Genomic DNA, 15,201 nt, shown 5'->3' with positions numbered 1-15,201 from the left:
AAACATTATCATTTGCGTTAGTCTTATGTCATCTGAAATCTAATAGAAAGAGCCAAAGGGTTTCATGGGATCCCTAAATATACTTTTTGGAAGCAGAAAGAGCATGATGGCATTTTCTAAAAGGTGATTTGGAATGTATTTGAATACTAATTTCTGCCAATGAGTTGGAGTTTGACCATCATTTAATTCCAGAGAATGGAGGACTTTGGCATTTTGTTTACTTGTGAGTTTTAATTTCTCTATCTATTTATGGATTGAGATTAATGAGAAGTCTTTATCAAACAGCTAACCTTCAAAATGGCTATGTAATTTTGGCAGATGATTAAAGATCTGTTCTTGTGTTTATTGATTCCCTTCCATAAAAAGCACAAGGGCCTGCTAAAGCTAGCTTCCACTTTTGCACGAGGAACCCTTCTTTATCTGTCCCTCCCTTGGGACACCGGGGCAAACCTCAGTGCGTGTCCCCTGAATCCTAAATAGAAAGCACAACTACCTTTATTGGTGTTATTTTTCAATAATACAAGGCTCTGAAAATTATCTGTTCATTAAGCCATATTGGTAATTATTGGACCAGAACACCTTCCACCATGTCAGATAACATACATAAACATGTATACATACATGCTTTTTTCTTTGTGGAAGACAAAGTGAACTTAGAGTTTTGAAGACTTTATCAGGAATTTGGTTAAATGTAGCTCTTGATGACATTGGATACCTCATGAGGTTTTGGGACTACAAAAGGGAAGACCCTGGGTGTCATGCTTGAGCTTCTAATGGTGGCTCTAATGAAGACCTGTCTTTTTCCCACAGGTCAAAAACTTGACTAAGGAGGTAGAATCTCTAATAAGGAAATCAGCAAACTTAACTGAGCGACCAAGGCCATGCAGAAAGCTCATTAGCAGACCCAACAGGGTCGGCATACAGAGGAGGAGAAACAGAGTAACTTGAGCAAAGCAAGTTTGAACTTGGGACACCATGTTGATGAGGTAAATAGCAACGGATATAGCTAGTTAGCAATCTGTATGTTCACACCTACCTCCAATTAAAAAAAAAAAAATCACTGAGACATAATATTTGTACAACCATATGAAGTACATCATAGTAATTCAGTTCACGTATACAGTGGTAATTCAGTTCTTAAATACAATGTGGAATATTCAAATCAGGATAATGAGCATTTGCATCTCTTCAAACATTAGTCATTTTTGTGTTGGGAATTTTGTACTCTTACAGTAATTTTGACATATATCAGATTTTTTTTATCAAATAATTACCCTACTATGCTATAGAAAAATCAGAAGTAAGTCCTCCACTCTGTTCATTGAAGCCACAAATGAGTAATAACATGGGGTATTTGTTTTTCTGTGTCTGGCTTATTTTACTTAATTCAATGACCACCAATTCCAAACATGTTGCTGCAGATGACAAGATTTCATTCTTTTTTAATATTCCATTGTGCATATATGTCACATTTCCTTTATCAGTTTACCACTAAAGGACATCTAGGTGGATTTCATATCTTAGCTATTGTTAATAGTGCTGCAATAAACATGAATGTGCAAATGACTTTTTGGTATAATAATTTCATCTTCTTTGGCTATATACCTAGTAGTGAAATTGCTTATTCATAAGGTAGTTCTACATCTACGTCTACATCTACGTTTTTTGAGGAATCTGCATTTGCTTTCTATAATAACTTTACTAATTTACACTAAGTTTTTAATCTCATTTCTCCATATCCAGGCAGCATTTGTTGTTATTTGTCTTTTCGTTGGTAGTCATTCTAACTGGGGTGAGATGTTAGCTCATTGTTCTTTTGATTTGCATTTCCATCATGATGAGTGAGAGTGATAATTTTCTCATATACTTGTTGGACATTTGTATAACTTCTTTTGAGAAGTGTCTACTGAGTTGTTTAGCTCGATTTTTGTTTAAATTATTTGTTATTTGGTGTTCAGTTCTTTGAGTTCCTTATATATTCTAGATTTCATCCCTCATCAGATGAATAGTTTGAAAATATTCTATGCCATTCTGTAGGTTCTCTTTATTCTGTTTATTGTTTCCTTTGCTGTGAAGAAGCTTCTTAGTTTGATATACTTGTAATTGTCTACTTTTACTTTTGTTATCTGTGCCTTTGGGCCTTATCTAAAAATTAATTGACTATGCCATTGTTTTAAATTATTCCTCCTAATTTTTCTTGTATTAATTTCATAATTTCTAGTTAAAAATTTTAGATTTTGATACACTTGGAGTTGATTTTTGTGTACAGTGAGAGGATCTACTTTAATTCTTTGCAAATGTATATTCAATTTTTCCAGCACCATTTACTGAAGAGATAATTTTTCTCTACTGTATCTTCTACTGTGTGTTTTGTTATCAAAACTTTCAGCTATATAAACATGGATTAATATCTGGCTTCTCTGTTCAGTTCCACTTGCTTGTATTTCTGTTTTCATGTCAGTACCATGCTGTTCTGGTTACGATAGTTTTGTTGTATGTCTTGAAGTCGGGTATTGTGATGTTTTCAGCATTGTTTTTTTCTTGCACAGAATTGCTTTGACTCTTCTGGGTCTTTTGTGGTTTCATATGAAATTTAGTATGCTTTATTCTCTTTCTGAGAAGAAAGTCATTTGCATTTTGATGGAATTGACTTTATACATTACTTGACTCTATAGATTATTTTGGTAGTACTGACATTTTAACAAAAATAGCTCTGATCCATGAACATGGGATACCCTCCTTTTTATTATTTCCTCTTCATTTTCATCAGTGCCTTATAATTTTCATTGTAGAGATCTTTTACTGCATTTGTTAAATTTATTCATGAATACCTTTTCTATAGATATTGTGAATGGCACTGCTTTCTTAATTTTTTTAAAAAGAATGTTCATTATTGGTGTATAAAAACTACTGTTTTCATATGTTGATTTTGTATTCTTTGCAATTCATTTATAAGTTTTAATAGCTTGTTGATAAAGTGTTTAGGCTTAACTATGGATAAAACCATATCTACATACAAGGAAATTTAACTTCTTCCTTCCCAAAATGAATGCCCTTTTTTTCTTTCTCTTGCCTAATTCTTCTTGCTTTGACTGCCAACTATATTAAATAGAGTGAGGAAAAGTGACATCCTTTTCTCGTTCCCAGTCTTATAGGAAGTGCTTTCAGCTTTCTCCTATTTAGTATAATATTGGCTATGGGTTTTTCATATATAGCCTTCAGTATTTTAAGGTATGTTCCTTCTGTACACATTATGAAAGAATGTTGAAACTTTTCAAATACTTTTTCAGCATCTGTTAAAAGAATCATATGTTTTTTGTTCTCCATTCTATTAATATGTTGTATCATTTTTATTGATTTGCACATGTTGAACCATCCTTGCATCCCTGGGATAAATCCAACTTAATCATAGTGTGTGGTCCTTTTGACATGTTGCTGAACTCAGTTTGCTAGTATTTTATTGAGAATTTTTGCATCTGTGTTAATCAGGGATATGAGTCTATAGCTTTCTTTTTGTTACACCTTTATCTGGTTTTGGTATCAGGACAAATGATGATGGCCTTGAAGAAACTTTCTCAGAGTTCCCTACATTTCAATTTTTTGGAATAGTTTAAGAAGGATTAGAGTTAGTTCTTTAAATGTTTTGTAAAATTCAACAGTAAAATCATCAGGTTCTATACTGTTTTCAGATGGGAAATTTTAGATTACTCATTATTGGTCTGTGTAGATTTTCTATTTTTTTTTTTCTTGATTTGATTCAATTTTGCTGTTGTTTGTGTTCATAAGTTTATCCATTTCTAGGTTTTTCCAGTTTGTTAGTGTATAATTTTTCTCAGCACTTTCTTATGGTCCTTTCCATTTCTGTGGTATCAGTTGTAATAGCTCCATTTCATCTCTGACTTCATTATTTGGGTCTTCCCTTTTTTCCTTGGTTAGTCTAGCTAAAGGTTTGCCAATTTTTTAATCCTTTCAAAAATTTTATTTCACTGATTTTCTTTATTGTTTTTCAGGTTTGATTTCATTTATTTTTGCTCTTTAATATGCCTTTACTTCTACTGATTTGGAATTTGGTTTTGTCTTGATTTTATAAGTACTTGAGGTGTATTATTAAATTTATTTGAGATCATTTTTTCCTGTGTATTCATGTATTTATTACTATAAACTTGCTTCTCAGTATTGGCTTTATTGTATACTACATATTTTAATTTGTTGTGTTGTAAATTTCATTTGTTTCTTGAAGCTTTTTGATTTCTCTTTTAATTTATTAAATTATCCATTGGTCATTTAAGAGCATGTTATTCAGTGCATTTGTATACTTCCCATTCTTCTTCTTCTTGTTGATTTGTAGTTTTATTCTTTTGTGGAATGAGAAGATAGATGATATGATTTCAATATTTTTGATTTATTGAGACCTGATTTGTAGTCTAACATATCATCTGCCCTGGAGAATGTTCCATGTGCTGATGAGAGGAATATTCATTGTGCTCCTATTGGACTAGAAGTCTAAATTTCTATTAGCTCCATTTGATCTAAAGTATAGTTCAGGGCAGATATTTCTTTGTTGATTTTCATTCTGGACAGTCTGTACATTGAGAAAAGAAGGGTGTTGAAGTCCTCAACTATTATTATATTAGAGTTTATCTGTCCCTTTACTTCTAGAAATATTGATTTATGTATTTAAGTGATCCCTAGTTGGATACATACATATTTACAATTGTTTGATCCTTTTGCTGAATTGGTCCTTTTTTCAATATAATGACTTTCTTTGTCTTTACAGTTTTTGACTTAAAGTATGCTTAATTGATATGAGTATTGTTATTTCTGCTTACTTTTGGTTTCAATTTGTGTAATATATCTTTTTCCAATCCTTTACTTTTAGTCTGTGTATCTACCAATGAAGTGAAGTTTTGTAGGCAGCATATAGTTGGTGTTATGGTTTAGGTCTGGAAAGGTCCCCCCAAAAGTTTGTGTTGAAGACTTGGCCCCTACTGCATCAATGTACAGAGCTGGAGCTTTTAGGAAGTGATTGGACCATAAAGTCTCTGACTTCACCAGTGGATCAACTCATTTAGTGGATTAATAATTTGAATGGACTACTGGGAGAAGGTGCAAAATGTAGTTGGGTGGTACATGGTTGGAAGAATAGGTCATTGGGGGAATGTATGCCCTTGGAGACTATATCTTGTCCCTGGCTCCTTCCTCACTGCTTCTTTCTTCTTCCTGCCTGCCATGAGCTAAGCAGTTCTTCACAACACCTTTATGTGATGATGATCTGCTTCCCCTCATCCCAGAGCAATGGAGCCAGTGGCTGTTAACTGAAACCTCTGAAACCATGAGCCAAAATAAGTTTTTTTCCTCCAAGTTATTTGTGTCACGTATTTTGGTCACAGTGATGAAAAGCCAACCATGCAGTTAATTCTGGGTTTTATAATCTATTCTGTCAGTTTGTCTTTTGATTGGTGAGTCTAATCCAATTACATTCACGGTTATTATTGATAGTATGAACTTCCTCTTGTCATTTTGTTAATTATATTCTTTTTGTCCTGTACATTTTATTCCTTTCTACCTTTATTATTGTATATTTTTGTGATTGGATAGTTTTCTGTTGTATTGATGTTTTATTATCTTTCTCATTCATGTATTTGTTCTTCTAGTGTGTTTTCATTTTGGTATTTATCATCCTTTCATTCCCAGTAAGGACACCTTTAAGTTTTTATTTACAGGGATGGTTGAGTGGCAGTAAATTCCTTCAGCATCTGCTGAAGGAATAACTAGGTAAAACTTTATTTCTTATTCACTTTTGAAATATGATTTTTCTGGATATAGTATTCTTGGTTGCAGGGTGTTTTTTTTTTGTTGTTGTTTGTTTGTTTTTAGTATTTCAAATATCTTATCTTATTCTCTTCTGGCTAAGTCTAATGGGATCTCCCTTATATGTGACTTGCTACTTTTCTCTTGTTTTTTGTTGTACTTTGGACAGTTTGACCATATTATGCCTTGGTGAAGGCCTGGTTTGTTTGAATTGAGCTGGATTCCTTTAAGATTCTTAGATTTAGATGTCCATATCTCTTTGAAGATTTTGGAAGTTTTCAACTTCCAAAAATATTTCATGAAATATTTTCTTCACCTTTTAGAATTCCCACAATATTTCTCTGCTTAATTGTGTCCTCTAAATTTCATTCTTCATTATTTGGACCAACTGGGCCAATTTGAAAGACTTGTCTTTAAGTTCAGAAATTCTTTCTTCTGCTTGTTGTAGACTGTTGTGGAAGCTCTGTATGGTATTATTTATTTAATTTAATGGATATTTTAGCCCCATGATTTCTGATTGTTTCCATTTTATGATTTCTATTTCTTTGGTAAATCTCTCATTCATATCCTGAATTGTTTTTCTCACTTCTTTATGTTGTTTTTCTGTGTTCTCTTGAATATCACCGAGTTTATTTTATTCAGCCTTTTCATCACTGTGATCAAAAGACCTGAGAAGAACAATTAGAGGAGGAAAAGTTTTATTTGGTCCACAGTTTCAGAGGTTCAGTTCACAGTTGGCTGACTCCATAGCTCTGGTCTGGAGGTGAAGCGATCCAGGAAAAAAACATTTCAGAACATCACAATCGGGAAGCAGTACATGAGCTCTGCTCACCAGGGAAAAAATATAAACCCCAAAGGCACACCCTCAGTGACTCACCTCCTCCAATCACACCCTACTCCTACCTGCTTCTACTGCCTACAGTTACCAATTCAAGTGGATTAATACATTAATTAGATAAAGGTTCTCATAATCCAATCATTTCACCTCTAAACTTTCTTGCATTATGTCACACATGAGCTTTTGGGGGACACCTCACATCTAAATCATAACATTTCTTCCCTGGTTCCCAAAGCTCATGCCCATCTCACAATGCAAAAGGTATTTTGTCCTTTTCCAAGAGATGCCATAGTCTAAATAGTTGCAGTATTGTTCAGAAGTTCAAGTCCAAAATCTCCAGAACTCAAGGCAAACTCTAAATGTAAGCACCTGTGAAAATTAAAAGCAAGTTACATATATTCAATATATAATGGCACAGTGTAAAATTTCCATTCCACAAGGGAGAAATAGGGGCATAGAAAGAAAGGATAAGATAAAAGCAAGACCAAAATTCAGCAGGGCAAACATGTCCTATAGCTCCAAACCCAGCATCTGGGTAATATGGCATTATTATGTTCTCTCCAAAGAGTTTGTGTAGCTTTGCCCTTATGGCCTTGCTGGTGGCATCCTATGGCCTCTCTGTTACCTTATTTTGGCTTGATTAATGCAACTTTCTTTGTCAGACATCCTACATTATTGGCATCTCTTAATCTCAGGGGTCTCCATTGTAACTTTGGCTTCCTTCTCACATCTTCAGGCATCGCCCTCTCAGGGGCTGCCCATAAGGACTCCAACCCTGCTACACTTTGCTTGTCCTCCCAGGTCTTCCTTGGAGAACTAGCACCACGTGGTTGATGTCGAGGTCTGCCACCATCTTGAGCAGTAGCAAAACCTCCTGGAACCATGACTGCTGCAACATCTGATGTCTGGGTGGCTGAGCATTCTTAAAAACCTTTCTAGGTTACTGTGAAAGAAGGGTCCCCCCCAACATGGTCTCAAATAATTTTTACTTATTAGACCTTTGAGTCTGAGGTGGGTGTGGAGATGTCCTCAAACTATCTTTAATACTGTGTCTGTGCAAAGTATTTAGCATTTCTTTAGTGACTCTAATGTCTTTAACAATTACATCTTCCTTATCCCCAGATTTACTTGCAATTTTCTTGCCAAATTCAGAGTTTTTCAACTCTTTCTTTTCTGTTTTCTGCTCCTGATTATTACAGTAACTTGGTTAAAAACCACCAGTAATGTCCATGCCACCACCTGAATTCTGTACTACCTTAAAATTTCTTGGACCTGATTAATTAATACACAATCTTTAAATTTAACTTCACAAAAAGTCTCAGAATATGGGCAAAATGTAGACAACTTCTTTGCCAGAATATAATATGAATAGCTTCTAGTCCAATTTCCAGTAGAGTCCTCCTTCTCCTCTGAAACATCATGAGCCCAGTCTTTAGTATCCAAGTCCTATTGACATTTTTGTCTTCTGAGCTATCACCAGAATCACTTATTAAACTCCACTTACAACATTCTAAAGTTTTTCTGCTTGCATCTCTAAATTTTTCAAAATTCCTCCTCTAAATTCCAAAAAACTCCAAAAGCTTCTAAACTATTTGGTAAGGTTAATCATAGCAACAGCCTCACTTCTTGAAACCAATTTGTTTTAGACAGCTTTTTTTTTTTTTTTTTTTTAAATCACTATGACCAGAAGACTTGACAAGAACAACATAGAAGAGGGATAGTTTATTTATTTGGGAATCATGGTTTTGGAGGTCTCAGTCCACACATGGCCAGCTCTGTAACTCTGGGTCCAAGGTGAGACAGAGCATAATGGCAGAGGAAAATGACTCAGGACATGGGAATAGGAAACAGAACTCTGCTCACCAGGGACAAAGTATAAACCCCAAAGTCACACTCCCAGTGACCTACCTATCTCAGCCACACCCTACTTGCCTATAATTAGTGCCCAATTAATTTATCAGTGGATTAATGTATTGATTGAGTTAAAACTCTCATCATCTAATCATTTCACCTTGGAAAATGTTTACATTGTCTCACACATGAGTTTTTGGGAAACACCCTCTATCTGCATAACAGTTTACTTTGTATTGTTATCTTAAATTAATTTTCAGGTACATCATAGATTTTCTTCAAACTGGGATCTATTTCTGAAGAATTATTATTCTCCTTTGGAAGTGTCACATTGCCTTTCATGTTTCTTCTGTTCTTACATTGATGTCTGCACATCTGGTATATCATTTATGCCTTCCAATATTTTGAAGTAGTTTTTGTGGGAAAATATATCTTCATTTAGATGGGATACAGGATGTCAACTGGACTTGATTAATAGGGGAGCTCAAAAGCATAGTCTCTATGTAATTTCTTCTTCTTTGATTGATATCAGCAATGTCTATGAGTGCCTCAATATTCCTGAGTATAGCAGTTCAGGAAGGTGACTGTATGACTTTGCAGTGGACATACATAGACTTCCAAAAGGTGTGTCCCCAGACTCCACAGAGTTGAGCCCTGATGGCACTGTAGCTTGAGGTGGCAACTGTCAGAGACTTGGTATGGGATGTAGAGAGGACAATTTAGAGGTCCCTCAGGACAGTCACAAGTGACAACCGTAGTCCCCAAGCCACAGGATGTGAAGGATAACTTACCAAGGGCCCTCAAGATGGATGCAGGGGATTACTGGACCTGTGGTACTTAGTCACAGTTCAGCACCTAGAGGATGGGATGGGGCCTTTCCCAGGTCCTGCAGATGAGCACAATCAATTCTTGATTCTGTGATACTGGTAATCAGGGACTTGATGTTTTAGAACACAAATATGACCTTCCCTAGGTCTTGTGCAGTGATTGCTATTGGTTCTAGTGCTTATTATGCTGTTAATCACTTTTATAAAACAGAGGGATCCAGATGACATCTTCTCCAGATCCAAAGGGACAAGCACAAGCTATATCAGGGCTTTTGGCACTGGCAGCAGTGGTCCAAAGTTATGACTGTGGAAGGTACTTTCCCTACCTTCTCTGGTGTATGTGTGGGTATTGTTGGGGCCTGTTTTGGTATCCACACTGTTGGAGTTGTAGGACATGGAAGAGACCTTCTTAATATTCCACACTTTGTACATGGGTGGTACTTATGACTCTAGTTCTCTAAGTACATGGTGTGGATGAGAATGCCCCTAGGTCACACAAGAAAAGCTCTAGTGTGGACAAGACTTGTGATGTTGGCAGCCACTGACATGACGTTACAGAACACAGATTGAATATTCTCCTGGTACCCAGAGGCAAGTTTGAATGTTGTCAAGGTTTTTTGTACTAGCAGCTGCTGTCCCTGGGCCATAGGCTGGGAAGGAGTACAGGGGTGCTGGGGATTGGGGCCACTGGTAACCACATTCCTGAAGCTACGGGACTCAACTGGGAGTTTTCCCAGCCCCCAATGGACAGACAAGTGAATTCAGGATTTTGCAATAGTAGCTACAGTTTCAAGCTTGTGGGCTGAGAAGATCTTCCATAGTTCCTGTTGTGCAAGCACAGTTGGGGGATTCCTGCCTGTGGTTATGGCAGCTGCTGGTCCTGAAGCTGCAGGGTGTTTGAGGGTACTGTCTTCACTCACTGAGGTATACATTGACCCAAGAATTCTAATAGTGTCAGGGAGACTGGTTGCCAGGCCCTAAGTCAAGATGGCATAAGGCAGTGGTTACTATAGTAGCTTGGGTTCTGAAAGTTCGAAGTACCAATGTAGATTCATTCTTTGAAGCAGAGAAGTCACTCTGAGAGCACCCTGCTCCCTGAACTGGACTTAAAGCTTATAACGGCCATGGAATTTTCCTGCAGTTAGGACAACTGCTGTGACTGGGTTGCTGGCACTTTCCTGCTCTCCTTTTCCTGGAAGTCTCGAGTCACACCTGCTCCACCCACAACCTCTGCCACAGTTGGGAAGCCAGGGTTGAAGGTATGAATTGTTTTTTCTTTACTCCAGTTTGTCTTTCAAGTTCTTCATGCTGTTTAGGGTTCCCTTCACTTCCTACCGATTTCCAGAGTTCCCTCTCAATTACTCTACTTGAAATAGCCTTTCCTTTGTTACTCTGGTTCTTCTCTGTGGCAGAGTCACATGCAGGGCACCTGTTTTCATCAGATTTTTCACAGCTGTGACCAAAAGACCTGACAGGAACAATTTTAGAAGAGGAAAATTTTATGTGATGCTCATGGTTTCAGAGGTCTCAGTCTACAGATGGCTGACTCCATTGCTCTGGGGTCAAGTGAGGCAGAACATCATGGTGGAAGGGTATGGAAAAGAAAAGCAGCTCAGGACATGGCAAACAGCAAAGAAAGAGGTCTGCTCATTAGGAACAAATATAAACCCCAATCACACTCCCAGTGACCTATCTTCCTTAGCCATATCCTACTGGCCCACAGTTAGTGCCCACTTAATCCATCAGTGGATTAGTGCATTCATTAGGTTAAGACTCTCATAACCTAATCATTTTACCTTGGAAAATTCTTGCATTGTCTCACACATGAGATTTTAGGGGGTACCATATCTACAAACTGTAACACCACCTGTATTCTGACACCTGCATAGTCTGGTTTTTCAATTAGTTAATTTATCTTGACATTTTCCAAAAAACCTAGCATAGTATGTTTCCCTCAGTATTTAGAAGTAGAACTGTTTACTTTTTCTTAACTTACACTGAACCCCCACAGTATACGTGAGGCCTAGCAAATAGTCCATAAGTTTTTTAATATGGCTTCACACAATCCTGGGCCATCGGAGAACAAAGAAATGAAGAGTGAAGGGTTATGACTCTGAATGACTGGCCTTTTCCCAAAGCTCCCACAGAATCTGGTGTTGCTCCGCAGATATGCTGGTACTCTGTTTGACACTGGTGTTGAGGGACTGGTTTTAAAGGCCATGTTGCTTTTGAAGTTTCATTTTTCATTGGTGTGTTGAGTTTTATTTTTTGTTGAAATATATATTAGTCACAAGCTATGTCTTACTTATGTTGTTGAAAACTACTGGTGACATTCTAAAGGTGAAGCCCTGTTTTGCCTCTAAACACCCTGTGAAATCAAAATGTTTCAGACCAGTCTCAATGAATAGGTTCATAATTCTTTATTTCTCTCTCAGCCACTGACAATGTGGGTATATTAATTTTCATATTAGTCTCCAAAGCTAAGTTTTTATTAAACTGCTAAAAAAGTAGATTTTTTTTATTATCTTCTTTTTCCTCTTGTCTCTCTATAAATGTCCTCTGTTACTCCTGTTATTTATCTTATTTTTCTTCCTATTTCTACTAATGGCATATCTCACAAACCTCTTTATAAGAAATTATATGTGTATTTGTGTGTGTGTGTGTGTGTGTGTGTGTGTGTGTGTGTGTGTGTGTGTGTGCAGACACATTCTCTTTGGTGTTTCTTATGGTTTGGATGTGAGATGTCTCCCCCAGATCTCCTGTGTTAATGCAGGAATGGTCAGAAGTGAAATGATTTCTTTGTGGGAGCTGTAACCTAATGCATCCATTCTAGTGTGAATGGACTGACTGGGTGGTAACTGTCGGCAGGTGGGGCATGGCTGAAAGAGGTGGGTCACTGAGGGTGTGCCCTGGAAAGGTGCATCACGTGTCCCCTGCTCCCTTCTTCCTAACACTGCTGCCCTTCCCCCATGATGTACTGCCTCACCTTGAGCCCAGAGCGATGGTTAGCCCTCTGTGGACTGAAAGCTCTGAAATCATAAGCTCCAAATAAACTTGCCCTCCTCTAAGTTGTTCTTGTCAGGTGTGTTAGTCACAGTGTCACAAAAAGATGACTAGAACCATGTCCTAGTCCATTCATGCTGCTAAGACAAACTGGCATAGACTTGTGGTTTATAACCAACAGAAATTATTTTTCACAGTTTTACAGAGACTGACAGCTCGTAGATCTAATGTCTGATAAGGGACTGCTTCCTCCTTCACACATGGCCATCTTCTTGCTGTGTCCTCACATAAGGATTGACAGACCTCTCTGGAATTTCTTCAGTAACAGCAACTAATCCCATTCATGAGGGCTCTGTCTTCGTGGGTCCTATCTCCTAATGTCCTATCATCATCTTGGAGATTAGGAATTCCACATACGTATTTTGGGGGCAGGGGATACATTCAGTCTATAGTACCCGGGGTTTATATGCTTTCATGTCTTTATATATACATCTTCCAGAAATTCTCCCTCCCTACCCAATTTGAATTTCATATCTTTTGCTGATTATAGGAAATATCTTCCATTGCTAAAAAGTAAACATATTAATAAACAGAAATTCATACTGTAACTGTTAACTAACTTCTTGCTAAACTAATCTCTGTATCCCTGTTGTCAATATTAATCCAGATAAACCTGTAATGACTAACTTGGTGGGGATCAGAATATTGTCATAAAGCTGTGAACTAGAAGAGGGTAGCAAGAGGGCAAAGGGAACGTAGAATCATGCCATGGTGTTTGAAAGGACCAGTGATTCTGAGTTGGGAGACCTTGGAGGGCTTCAAATTAGTCATCAGTTATTACCTGGAGACAGATTTGCTGGATATTGCTCTAGGCTACAGAGTTTGGACTTGCGAGTAGAATTTACAAAGAATATTTTTACAACTTGTAAAGAAACATTCCTGAGTAAATGGACTTACCCTTCTGTGAGATGAGCTGCCAATGTGAAGAAGTGAGCTTCCCACAACTAGAAAATGATCAAACAAGGGTCTACTCATTGCTTTCCTGGGATACAACTCAGAATTCATAATCTCTAGAGTTTTCTTCCATCACTGATTTCTAGATTCTTTTGTTAACATATTGGTGCATACAACATTTATGCAACATAGTTATGCAACATATCTATGTAACTGGGCATCGTTTTTGGAATCTGTGCTTATATTTTTCTTCCCAAAGGTAAGTGGTTCATGAACATATTTACTTAAGTATACACTACACCTATTGTTTGGTTAATTAATATCTTCTTTTGACAGCTGGAGGGTGCCCTTGAGAGGAAAGCAAGAATGAACTGTGAAAGGGAAAAGCACAAACTAGAGAATGATTTAAAGGTGAACCAGGAAACTGTGGAGAATCTGGAGAGCAGCCAACAGTAGCTAGCAGAGTAGCTCAGGAAGTAAGCATCTTTCTATTGATATGAGGATCAGGAAAGGAGGTAAAAGGAGCAGTTCTCTCATTCCACTTATCCTTAGGACTCTAGGCAGGTATCCTAAGACCTCAGGCAATGACAATAGACTAGGAAATGTTTAATTTTTCTTCTTTGATAGGCTTTATTGAATAATTATAAAGAGTAAATGCATAATCTAAAGATGACAGTGTATCTGACTAGCAGATGAGAATCAAAGGTGTAAGGCACGTGAGATGTGAATTAGTTGGAATTTGAGCCTACAAATTAAAACTCAGAAATGCACTTATTTTTACTCATGATGAGAGTAATGGCATAAAATGCAAAAATAATTGATTTTCATCTACTACTAGACCCTCTGATCTGTTCAATAATATTTGATAGCTATAACTTCATTAGTACTTGTGTAGGTTTTGTCAACTAATTTACTACATAAATATTAAGCCCTAAAATCTAAAGCAAAACATGGCAACAATCAAAATTGAGGAAACTCAATTTGCTTTTTTTGTTTAAGTATTTATGCACATATGTATGTATTTTTGTTGGACTGGGCTTCGAACCCAGGGTCTCATGCATGCTAGGCAAGTATGCTACCACTGTACCTCATTTCCAGCCCTCACATGGATTCTTTTCTTTTTAAATTATTTGAAGATTATTTATTGATTTTTTTGTTTGTTTTTTGCCTTTTATTTTTTATTTTTATTTTTTTTTATTGTAAACAAATGGGATACATGTTGTTTCTCTGCTTGTATATGGCATAAAGGCATACCATTTGTGTAATCATAAATTTACATAGAGTAATGTTGTTTGATTCATTCTGTTATTTTTTCCCTTCCCCCCACCCCTCCCACCCCTCTTTACCCTCTATACAGTACTTCCTTCCTCCATACTTGCCCCCCTCCCTAACCCTAACTCTAACCCTAACACTAACCCTTCCCTCCCCCCCATTATGTGTCATCCTCCACTTATTAGCGATATCATTCGTCCTTTGGCTTTTTGAGATTGGCTTATCTCACTTAGCATGATAGTCTCCAATTTCATCCATTTGCCTGCAAATGCCATAATTTTATCATTCTTTATGGCTGAGTAATATTCCATTGTATATATATACCACAGTTTCTTTATCCACTCATCAATTGAAGGGCATCTAGGTTGGTTCCACAGTCTGGCTATTGTGAATTGAGCAGCTATGAACATTGATGTGGCTGTATCTCTGTAGTATGCTGATTTTAAGTCCTTTGGGTATAGGCCAAGGAGTGGGATAGCTGGGTCAAATGGAGGGTCCATTCCAAGTTTTCTAAGGAATCTCCACACTGCTTTCCAGAGTGGCTGCACTAATTTGCAGCCCCACCAGCAATGTATGAGTGTACCTTTCTCCCCACATCCTCGCCAACACCTGTTGTTGCTCGTATTCTTGATAATCGCCATTCTA

At 37.1% G+C, this 15,201-nt stretch overlaps 1 pseudogene across 1 annotated transcript in view; it reads left to right on the top strand.

The window, feature by feature from the left end:
* Positions 1-15,201, top strand: part of LOC306637631 — a 129,978-nt pseudogene that overhangs the window by 55,016 nt on the left and 59,761 nt on the right. Inside the window, exons 9-10 of the transcript in view lie at positions 811-986; positions 13,621-13,736. The product of the transcript in view is annotated as an uncharacterized misc_RNA (transcript). The remainder of the gene's footprint in view (positions 1-810; positions 987-13,620; positions 13,737-15,201) is intronic.

Source organism: Sciurus vulgaris (genome assembly GCF_902686455.1).
Source record: "Sciurus vulgaris genome assembly, chromosome: 10".
NCBI lineage: Eukaryota > Metazoa > Chordata > Mammalia > Rodentia > Sciuridae > Sciurus > Sciurus vulgaris.
The sequence above is the reverse complement of the archived record's forward strand: the minus strand, read 5'-3'. Positions and strand labels throughout refer to the sequence as shown.